This window comes from Mustela nivalis (assembly GCF_964662115.1).
Source record: "Mustela nivalis genome assembly, chromosome: 2".
Taxonomy (NCBI): Eukaryota; Metazoa; Chordata; class Mammalia; order Carnivora; family Mustelidae; genus Mustela; species Mustela nivalis.
Window position 1 is genome coordinate 114,959,612 of NC_139021.1, and position 11,973 is coordinate 114,971,584.

The 11,973-nt window shown below is 44.9% G+C and overlaps 1 protein-coding gene across 2 annotated transcripts in view; it reads left to right on the forward strand.

The window, feature by feature from the left end:
* The window catches only part of PRKG1 (protein kinase cGMP-dependent 1), a 1,242,412-nt gene that overhangs the window by 308,239 nt on the left and 922,200 nt on the right, over positions 1-11,973 (forward strand). The window lies entirely within an intron of this gene.

Genomic DNA, 11,973 nt, shown 5'->3' on the forward strand with positions numbered 1-11,973 from the left:
GTTGACTTTCTTCCCTTTTTTTTTTTTTTTTTCTTTTGGTAATGAGATAAGCCTTGCTATTGCAGCCAGCTCTCATGTTTTAGTGACAGCAAAATGGAGAGAGATTAGGACATCTGACGGGAGACACTCGTGTCTGATAGAGCCTGGCAGCAGATTAGCGAAAGAAACTGCCTGTCCAGAATCATCAGCATTTGCTTCCTTCTCCAAGTCAAAGAAATCACTGTGCTCCGCATAAGCCCTGTGTTGAGTTCATTTTGCTGACCCTTCCTTCATTTTGGCTGAAGGGTATTTTTAATAACTTGGTATGTTTAAGAGTCAGAGGAGGCCAAGTTTCTGGCTAGGCTCCGGAGAGATGATGGTAATGAAATGTTTGGGGAATTGGAGGGGGAAAGTCTGAAAGAAAGGCGCCTTCTTTGGGATCTGTTTTATATGACTTACCTAATCATTTCTGAGTGGGGGGTGGGTTGGGTGGGGGCTGAAATACACAAAACCCTCTAAGGAAAATCAGTGTTTAAAACTTGAAGCTTTGAGTGAGCCACTTCAAAACACACAGTGAAGTAGTCTGTATTTTATTTGGAAACTTATATTTAAGTCCAAAGAAGCAGCTAAAACTCGTGCTGGTGTCGGTGGAAAGGACCAGAGGATGGGGACTAGGTCCCAGTGCGGTCAGGGGAGCTGGGTGGAGGGTGATGGTCAAACATAGGACGACGTTGGGGACAGTCTGCCGACAGGCAACCGGGGGTTAGGGTTTTTTCCTAAGAAGCCCTGTTCCTACTTTTTGCCTCCCCACCCCCACACTGGTCATCACAGCTTTGGCGTCCGGGACCTGGATCTTGCCAAAGTTCAGTTCACTTGAGGGCAGTGGGGGTGTGCAAGGTGCCCTGAGAGGTGAGGGCATAAGACCAGTGGGTCACACCCTGTCTCCAACACCGTGCCTCCTGCACGAACCCCACCCATTGGCCCATCCCTCCTGGGACCCAGCCCCCACAAGTCCAGGCCTTGTCCCCGATCACCTCCCAGGTCTGGACCACACCGCTTGGAAGCACAACGTCAGCTGTGTCACCACCCCGACTAGTCCCCTGAACCTGTGTCCCATGCTCCTTCTGAAATACACTCTGCCCCTGGCACAGGGCTGAGCACTGGTGGGAGCATAACTGACCCCATGGATGAAATTAATCAACGGTTACAGCCTCATGGTAAGCATGTGCAGCCTTTGGAAGACGCCCAACAACTTGACTGAAATTTTAAATGGTGTCTGCTTGATACCCATTTCTAGTAAATGTGGTACTGCGGGAACTGAGCATTATTTTGGGTAAAATATGAAAGTCATCCTAGTATTCTGAGATAGTATTCTCTTCACTGTTTTATTCACTTGACACATTTATTACGTGCCCACTGTGTGCACCCAGCACTGACGGCATAGTTGAGATCTAAGCATTAACTGTCTAGGAAAATATGAAAAAAAATCCAATTTAGGGAGACTATCTCTCCCTCTTGGTTATTGGAGGCAGATCTTTATTTATTAGTGATTAATTCCTGATGAAACCCAGAGAGCATCTCTTTACCCAGACATTTATATCTGCCACCAAAAAAAAAAAAAAAAAAAAGGTATTGTTGACTAACTATGGAGATTTGGAGACATCGTCTTTATCTGGAAAAAAAGCTTCCAGGCCAGAAGAGAGGAGAGAGACAGTGCTGAGTAACCATGGAGGTGTGTTTCGGCTGTTTACTTAAGAAATAGTCCTGTAGCACCCAGAGTGGGCAGGCTGTGTTCCAAACAGCAGCTGGTTTAACCTCTGTCATAAAGATGGCCCCATTTAATGTCCACGGGAAGCCCATGAAGTAGGTGCTCTTACTAGCCTTCTTTTAAAAATGGGGGACCAATACCTAGACAGGTAAAGTATTTCACCAGAGGTCCCTCAGCCTATGCTTGGCGGAGCTGCTTGCAAAAGAAATATTTTATTTATTTATTTGACAGAGAGAGAGAGAGGGAACACAGGCAGGGGGAGTGGGAGAGGGAGAAGCAGGCGCCTGGCTGAGTAGGCAGCCCGATGCGGGGCTCGATCCCAGGACCCTGGGATCATGACCTGAACTGAAGGCAGACGCTTAACGACTGAGCCACCCAGGCGCCCCGCAAAAGAAATATTTTAGAGAAATTAATTCCAACAGGGGAAAGAGATAGTCAAGTAGGCCTCTGAAAGTGGCTACCATTTAAAGTGGGTGTTGAAACCTGACTGGGATTGTATGTTGGCAAACAAAGGGAAGATAAGAATATACCGAAAGAGAGCTGCTCAGTAAAGCATGGAAAAGTAAGGTATTGGCCAAATGCAATTTTCTGTCTAATGTTAGAATTTTGGAAAGATGTATCTTCTCCGATCCTCCTCTCTCAAGCACTACTAAATTTTAGGTCTTCTCTGCAATATACTTTAACAATTCCTTCAAATACGAATAATCTAATCTATTTGGAATGGCACTGCCATTCTGTTTAAATCTTAAGCTTTGAGGAGAGTTGAATGTTTACTACCAATCTCCACAGCAATCAATGGCCAACAGACGTCGTCGGACAGGGGATCAAACAGGCCTCTTCACTATAGGATAGCCCTCCTGGGTGGGCTGTCAGTGACATCCTCCAAAACTGCCTTATTTTAGAGAAATGCCCCAGGGCTCTGCTTGTTCGAAAAATGATCAGCTTCTTTGATTCCTTTAACTCAGCGAGTAGAGAGGTTGCAGATAGCCCAGAAGGCTGTACTCACATTTGTATAATTCTCAGCTTATGGGGCATGACAGATCGTATTTACCTTTCAGGAGAAATATTGAGTGTATAAATACATTTTTGCTTTCTGGATAATATTGTAGCTTTAAATTTAAAATTCAGTTTCTGTTGTTACTGCATTTTTCTAATGGAAACATCAAATAAAACATTATTAGTAATTCAATTTCTATTCAAGGTATCACAAACTATTTGTCAATTTTAAAATAAAAAAGCTAAATCCAAAATCCCTTAAGACTTCCAAAATGGTAATTGAGTTTCCATGGGCCAAATCAGAGTTTTTCTTTGGGGGAAAATTTTTTAAAAGAAATATACCAATAAGATTAAATTAGTACAATTATTTTTTTAAAAAGGTTAGAACGGGCGCCTGCGTGGCTCAGTCGGTTAAGCGGCTGCCTTTGGCTCAGGTCATGATCCCAGGGTTCGAGCCTCTCATCAGGCTCACTGCTCAGTGGAGAGCCTGCTTCTCCCTCTCCCTCTGCCTGCTGCTCTGCCTACTTGTGCTCTCTCTCTCTATCAAATAAATAAATAAAAAAAATGAATTCAGAACAATAGGAAACCCTTACATAATAAGTATTACATAACAATATAATATTCAACAATCAAGTTGTTGAAAACATGACACGGAACATTAATGTCTATAACTCAAAATCATTTTCATGCCTGACATGGTCATTGAGTTGGATAGCAAAGGATGGCCTATGGTCTATTTCACTGATACACCAGGGATCGGACTTCCTAAGATGAGACAGTTGAAACTTCTCACAGATGAAAAACTGGGGGGCTGGGAAGTTTAAGTCATTGCCCATGTCACATTGCTGGGTTTCCATCCTAGAGGTAACCAGTGGAGCTCTTCCTGTCCTTAGTCAGTCATGTGTGCATTCAGCAGCTTTGATCAATGGCTCAATCAGCAATTGGACAGCTCTCATTTTCCAGAGTCTTATGTAAGCACTGAAGCCTTGGTGAGCCCCAGGGCAGGACCTGCATTCAATGGGAGTGCAGTATGGGTGCCTGGAGAGGCAGCCCTTCCAAGGAGGGTGACAGCTAGCAGACAATTGCCCCACACCTGCCAAGAGTAGGGTTTCAGGGGCGCCTGGGTGGCTCAGTGGGTTAAAGCCTCTGCCTTCAGCTCAGGTCATGATTCAAGGGTCCTGGGATCAAGCTCCTCATCGGGCTCTCTGCTCTGTGGGGAGCATGCTTCCCCCTCTCTCTCTGCCTGCCTCTCTGCCTACTTGTGATCTTTGTCAAGTAAATAAGTAAAATCTTAAAAAAAAAAAAAAAAAGAGTAGGGTTTCAAAGCATAAGGTGACTTTCACCTCCTACGGATTTCATATTATTTTTATTCTTTTTTTTTTTTTAAGATTTTATTTACTTGACAGAGAGAGAGATCACAAATAGGCAGAGAGCAATGCAGAGAGAGAAGCGGGGGAAGCAGGCTCCCCACTGATCAGGGAGCCTGATGCAGGGCTCAATCCCAGGACTCTGAGATCATGACCTGAGCTGAAGGCAGAGGCTTAACCCACTGAGCCACATAGGCATCCCCACCCCAAGGATTTCATTTTAGAAATAAAACATTCACTTTATGCTCTAAGTCTCATATCCTCTTTTTTTTTTTTTAACATTTTCAGAAATGCTCTCCAAGTGCATGGATCATTTCATACCCTTGCATATTGACTTTCCTTGGTGTTGATTTCCAGCACCCAAGAGCTATTGAGTTAGTTCAAAGGCTAATTTACAAGAGACCCCTTCACATCTATTTATTTTATTTTATTGTCTTATTTTTACTGGAAATAAAACTAAACTTAAAAAAAAAAAAGTCACCAGTAGAAGCTTTTCAACTGGCCTTGAGAGCAGCACAAGCAGAATGTTCTACACGTGAAGTATTGCGTGTGCTCCGAAGGTTGCGCTGACTTCAGCTGCTGCCTCATATCCAGGCACACCCCAAAATGCGACTCCTTTATTCTCCACTCCTGCGCTTGGACAAGCTGGGGTAACTGTTTTGACTCTGTGTGAGATGTTGCATTTTGTGCTGCTGCATGTTTTTCTGGATAAAAAGGATCATTTTTCTTCTGAGAGAATTGTATTTGCTAAGGGTGGCTATTGGGGATTCATCTCATGTCCCTGACACGCAGGGTCTTATAACCAGAATAACCGTCAGACGCCACAGAAGAGCATGGAGTTAAATGGACTCCATTTCTGTTTGGTTATTTGGCGTCTTTCTGCAACTGTGGGTGTGACACAGGCTGTCACCTCTCCTAGGTGTCCTTAGTGGAGGCAGTAAAGCATCCTGTGTACCTTGTGGCCATTGCATTCTCTCAACAGCTCTGGAAAGTAGACATCATGACTCTAGCTTTGCCGATGACAACAATAAAGCAAGGATGCCTTAGTGACTGGCGCACAGTGAGTGAGTGAGTGAGTGAGAGAACCTAGATGGACGCCAAGTTCAGTCTCTGTGGAAACGTAGGTTGTCCCATCGCACTAACCTGGAGAGGCTCCAAGGCTACACTGCTGAAGGAATATGCCATCTGTACCTAATTTTATAGTTCACTCTCATTTTGGCATTTTCAGAAACTTTCATTGGGGGATAGTGGCAAGTTGCATATTCTTAGAACCCAAGCATGAGATTTGGGCTTACACAGTGTTTTTGCAAACTATGATGCATTTTCCCATCCCTGACTGCCCATCTAAAGCTGGACTTTTGCCCAGTACGGTCTCTGGGGTTCCCCCTTTATAGGAACTGCCACTCTTCTAGATGTTATGGGAATATAGAAGCCTAATAAATTGACAACCCTGTGCTGAAAGCCTTTGATTTTGTTTTGTTTGTTGTGTTTTTTGGTTTTTGTTTCTTTTTAAAGATTTTATTTACTTATTTGACAGAGAGACACAGTGAGAGAGGGAACACAAGCAGGAGGAGTGGGAGAGGGAGAAGCAGACTTCCTGCCGAGCAGGGAGCCTGATGCCGTGCTCGAGCCCAGGACTCTGGGATCATGATCTGAGCCGAAGGCAGATGCTTAATGACTGAGTCACCCAAGCACCCCTGTTTGCTGTGTTTTCGAGGGTTGCCGATAGGCTGTCCCTGCCTCCTAAGTATGTTTCCAGTGTCTATGTTTGTGAATTCAACAGTTCAGGAAAGAAGTTCACACATTCTGCGCCGCACATAAAGTCTGATAAAGACAGATCGGCCTCATCTTTCTTCTCTGGGGAGGCAGGATTCATGACCCGCTGATGCTCCAGCAGATAGTATTAGCACAAAGTATGAAAGGAGCTCACAGAGCATTCTGCGGAGTGTTCATTCATAAACATTGCCAAATGTGTGATCTTATTGAGTCTTTCCAAAGTCCTCCAAGGAAGTTGATAGTATCTCCATTTTTCCAGATGAAGAAATTCCAATTTAGAAAGGTCACGGGGACTCACTGGGTCACAGAGATGTCTGGCCCCCAGGCCTGGGCTCTTCAGCCTCTGCTTCCCTAGGCTATTTCAGCTTTTCTGAAGCAAAAGTGGGAGGTGGTTATTTCTCTAAGATTCTGAAAATAGGCAAAGAGCAATGAACCTGCAGTTCCTATGAAGATGTGATCCTTGCAAATAATAAGGATAACATAGTAATCCACGAGTTCGACCCCCTGTTGATCCATCCGGAACATGGGCTACCAGCCCCTCTGTTTGCTGGCTTTCTTTCCCATATTTCTGATATTAGGGGTTCAAGTCTGGAAGGCAATGTGCCGCTTGTTTTTTCTTTTTAATAGGCTTCGCTTCTTTTTTTAATAGGCTGGAGCTTAAATATTCCATGGGCGTCTGGTGTTTTCCTCAGGTTCATGTTTAATTTTGAGCTTCAGTCTGTAGCTTTACTTCCTTGTTATTTGGGTGTTCAGGGACCTATGGACATAAACAACCGGAGACTGAAGTGTATTCTATATATGATGTGTAGTTGCCTTTTAAAAACCTGTGCTGTACTTTGAGGCCACTCTACCTCATTTTTAAGAAGTCTAATTTTCTGTGCATTAATAACATGAATAGGGCCCCAAGGAAAGAAGAGAGTCAGGGAGAAAGAAAGCCTATTCCGTCTTATTTTGCTCTACTAGGTTTCCAGTTGTCAAAACGCAAGCATTCAGTAACCCAAATGTGGATTACATCTGCTATCTGCACCCTTTCCTTTATTTCCCTTTTAAATCAAAGAAAAGTCCTTCCAAATACAACTAAGGAAATGAAAACAATTAGCAGCTGGGAATTCAGGCATCTGAGGTATATTGAGTATTTATGTACTAACGTATCCACGGAGCCTTTCCACATCCCCCTTGTCAAAATGGATTTTTTTCTCTCAGACGGTGTTACTTTTTTTTTTTTTTTTTTTTTTTTTGGTGTTGTCACGTTACTTTCTATAGGTTGCCTGTTGTTTTGGTGAGTCATTGTAGGGACGGGGAAGCCTGGTAGGGGCCAGGCAACCAAGTGCTTAGGCACAGAAGCAGGTCTCCGTCAGTGTCTCTGATCACGCTGGTGATCTTTGGTAAGACACTCAACCTCTCCGTGTTTCGGCGTCCTTCTGTGTGAGCGGATTCTTGCTGCCCTGCACCTCACAGAAATGTTCCAGTGAGTAAATTCATATTTCATACAAAGCCCATGGGCTTCATACCCAATGCACATTGCTGGGGTTACAGTCTTACTTTCATTCTGCCTTTCCTCTGCTCCACTCAGGGGCTTTCCCGTTTGTGCCTGAACTACCGCATGAGCCTTCTACCGTGCCTCTCGGTGGTCAGTGCTGTATCGGTGTCAGAAAATCAGATCACACAAGTTCTTTTAATGGAGATCATTTAGTATAGGAATTGTGGGAACCAGCCTGGGGAGGGCGGGAAAGGAAACCGTGGATTAACACAGAGCTCATAGTTGCAAGAGGCAGTTATGCATTTTGGGCTGAGTAAACTGAAGGCGGGGAGGTGGGTATGTAGAGTTCAGGAGGGCAGGGGACTCAGCCTTTGGAGGAGATGATGTCATTGGACTTCTTTGAATATCAGCAATCTCTAGCATGGGGGTACTGCCAACTTCTCATGGAGAGTCTGCTGGGGCTGCTTCTGGGGTGTGGGAAAATCTGGCAAAGGGAACCCAGTGCTGCTGGCAGAGGAAAGCACCATGGCCAGGCCATGATGTTGGGAAGGCTCTGCAAGCAGGAGCGACCTGCCCCTCCTCTCCCCTCCTGCCTTCCAGCTTCCCTACATGACTCTTCTTTACGAGACTCTCCTGACCTTAGTGGACTTCTGGCTGGGTGGAAGAAATGGAGCCTCTTGCCCCAAAGGGTCAGCATCAAAAAGCAGAAAAGGGCACCTAGGTGGCCCAGTCAGTTAAGCATCTGAGTCTTGGTTTTGGCTCAGGTCATGATCTCAGAGTCATGGGATCAAGCCCCTTGTTGGGCTCCATGCTGGGCATGGAGTCTGCTTGAGATTCTCTCTCTTCCTCTGTTCCTCCTCCCGGTACACTCACTCTCTCTCAAATAAATAACCTAAAAAAAGAAAAAAAGAGAGGCACTTGGGTGGCTCAGAGGGTTAAGCCTCTGCCTTTGTTCAGCTCAAGTCATGATCCCGGGCTCTAGGGATTGAGCCTTTCGTGGGGCTCCCTGCTCGGTGGAGAGCCTGCTTCTCCCTCTCCCTCTGCCTGCTGCTCTGCCTGCATGTGCTCTCTCTCCCTCTGTGTCAGATAAATGAACGAAATCTTTAAATAAAGAAAGGAAGGAAGGAAAAAGAAAACAGGACAGAGCTGTGTTCTCAACCCTAGTCTCATCTGTCAACTCCTGTTGGTTTAATTTCCCCAGAATGCCCCGTGGAACCCAGCTCTCACTTCATCTCCTCCTGAACAAAGTCAATTCAGTACACCTTCTATTAAAAAGAACTTACAGTGAACGCCGTGCTTGGTGCTGTAGGGATAGGAACATGAATAGGTTTTTCTGTCCTCACACAATGTAACGTGGCACAGAGTAAGCAGAAGTCATTCCACAGCAAAGGTGGATGTAGCTGGAAAGAGTGGTGACTGAACCAGTAGGATCAAGAAAGACTTCATGGCAGGAAGAGTCTGGGTTCACTGAAGCCCGGCCCCAAAGTACCCCACCTGGCCGGTTTCTCCCACTGCACCTCTTTCATGTTTATTTGTTTACTTACAAGTTATGACTGATTCCCATCCAGGCTACAGTGTTTCTATTTGTATGCGTGCTTTTGCTCCTTCTAACTACCTGTCCTCTGGCCAGTCAGGACCATACACCTCCTTTGCAGACCTTGAGGTAGCTCTGAGTGGACATTGCCAGCAAATGGAACTAGGGGTCCACAGGGGGAGCCAATGCTTCGTTTTACAAAGTCGCCCAAGTGAATGCAAAGTTGCTGTGATAGCAAGGTGACCAAGTTCAGTCTTGGAGTCACAGAAGGCTTCTTGAGGAATAATGGGTAGGTGTTAGTGGGGTGGGGGGGGCAGTGGGGCTCAGAAAAGGGAAATGAGGAACATTTTACAAGTTAACTGCCTCTCAGGGTCTGGTTCAAAGAACACCACCTCCATGAAGCCGTCCTCGACAACGTCAACCAGTGATGGTCACTTTCTCTTGTCAACTCTTTGCCATTCTTTGTGCTTCTTAAGAGAGTATTTATCACCTGTTGCCTGATCTGTACATATTTCTGTTGAAGTCTGCTATCCCATGCTCAGCTGGAGCTTTCAGGGACCAGGGTTCATCTCCTCTCCATCTTTGTGTCCCTGAGCATGATGCGTTCTCAAAGAGCATTTGCTGAACAAAGTCACATCATACTATTTCTATGAATGCTCAGATGGTCTGTCTTCTTGCACGCAACCATGCCTTTATTTTGTTCAGGATCTCATATTGTTTATTGAGTTGTATCGAGGGGGACATGGGTGGCTGCTTGCCATTGGTGGAAGAAGTAAGGAATTGGCCACCAGCCCACCTTGGGAAAGGAATTAGAGTTTGGGATTTGAGGACCTGTACTCAGGATCTCTGTGAGCCATAGTGAATGGCTGCTTCACCCTAAGTTTCTGGAAATCATTAACATTGCAAAATTTATATTCAACCGGGGTGCCTGGGTGGCTCAGTGGGTTAATCCTCTGCCTTCGGCTCAGGTCATAATCTCAGGGTCCTGGGATCAAGCCCCACATCGGGTTCTCTGCTTGGCAGGGGGCCTGCTTCCTCCTCTCTGCCTGTGTCTCTGCCTACTTGTGATCCCTGTCTGTCAAATAAATAAATAAAATCTTAAAAAAAAATTTTATATTCAACCAACAAATTTGTTGTATCTGTTTATCTCACCATCTGTGCTAGCCAGCTCTTGTTCTTCCTGAGACAGGAATCCGATGAATACTCACCCATAGCGCAAACACTCGGAGCCCACCAGAAATGGAGTCCTCTGGAAAATGAAACATACTCTAGAGCAGTGTGCCTGGTGACCTGCTTCCCAGTCCCCTCTAGGTCTCTGCAAGAGGAGTGGACCCACCTTTCCATATTGAGAGTTTCAGATCTAAAGCATCCCCTTACATCTCTTGGGAAATGGTCACTCATCTGCATCTGTGGTGGAGAAGTAGAGAAAGGAAATGACACTAAAGTGCTGGGATCTGTGGTTATAATGGCAGGATGGTGTCTACATAGGAAGACTGAGCCACAAAGAGCTTGAGTTGACAGGCGGCAAGCTTATTGCCGGGATGACCCAGAAGTCCTAGTGCAGAGAAACGATCATTCTGTGGACATCACCGATCTGATTGATGGGAGCTCTGAGATGAGATGTACAATTCCATGCCAAAGAGGCGGGGGGGGGGGCGGAGGAGGAAGAAGATTAGAAACATTTAGCTCTGAACTTGCTGGAATTACAGCTGTATGGAACTAGGTAAGGGGTGAAGGATGTGTGTGTGTGGGGGGGTGTCTGTATATGTGGCTTAATTTATTTATAGATACATATCTGATGAGTTAGGCTTTGGAAGATTATTAGCAGATCCCAAATAATGGGGTACACAATGTTGTTTCCACTCTAACTACACATTCCTTGATGGGACATGTTGCCAAGTTGTTCAGTAAGCAACTAATCTGAAAGCCATATGGTGAGGCTTAATTTATGGGTAATATTATCTAACCATATTCCTTTAGCAGTTGGTAATTATAACATTTCATTATTTCAGTGGTTTGTCATAATCTTGTGACATGGGCTGATAGCGTTATTCTGTATTGATATACAAAGACACTTTGAGACAGGCAGAGTTCCCGAGAAGTTGTGGGTGCGTATGTGTTTAGTGATTGTCAGGGGTGTGTGTCTGTAGGGATGTGCTTGGGTGATAGGACCTTCTATCTCCTGACTGATCAGCTAGATTAAATGTTAGTTTGTGGAGTCTTGGGCAAAGTCGAATCTTTAGTAATGTTTAGGAGTAGGGGTCATGACCTCAGACTGTGTGTCTGGTCAGCCTTACAAGAGAGGAAAGCTTACTGGAACCTGTTTTCAATACATCTGGTCCCCCTTCTTGTGAGTGACATTCTGACCAGTCCGTCTCTCTCTTTCCCTTTCTCCCTTCCTAGAATCTCCCTTCTGAGTCTCTTCCATCTCATTTCACATTTTTTTATTTTCCTGGAGGAAGCTCATCACAGAGGGTAAGGGCCAGCCTGCCCTAAGTCAAGAAAGAGTAGACATCCTATTTCTTGTTTATTTCCTGATTTCTCAGGGCCATGAACCAGGAATAGCCAGATCAGACTCCTTGCACCTTCCAGTAGAAGAAAGGAGTGTTCTTTTTTCCTGTAGATTAAAGATCAAGATGAAAAGTAAAGGAAGAAAATGATTCTTGATCCTGAGTCATGTACTTGGTAGACTTTCTGCATATAGTCAGTTTTGTAACAATCTGGTAAGGGACACAGAAACATGTGTAAGGATCTTGACCTATGGAAGGTTGTCTCTCATTGTCTTTTTACAGCCAGGAAAACTCTGATTTGGAAAATTTCAGAATATTATGCAAGGTCACAGAGCAAAATTGTGGCAGATTCAGGACTTTACCTCAGGGTTAAGTAGCTGTCAACCCTCCCTCAGTGTTTATGAAAACCACACTGCTTCCCTCAGGGCCACTGAGAATCTCAGACACCCTCTTTTCTCAACTACATTCCCTCTGCTTTTCTTCCAGCTGACCCGTGAAAAGTGGCATCGCCCAGGTTAAAAAGAAAGGCAAAATTAATGAAATGAGATAACACATGTGAACAC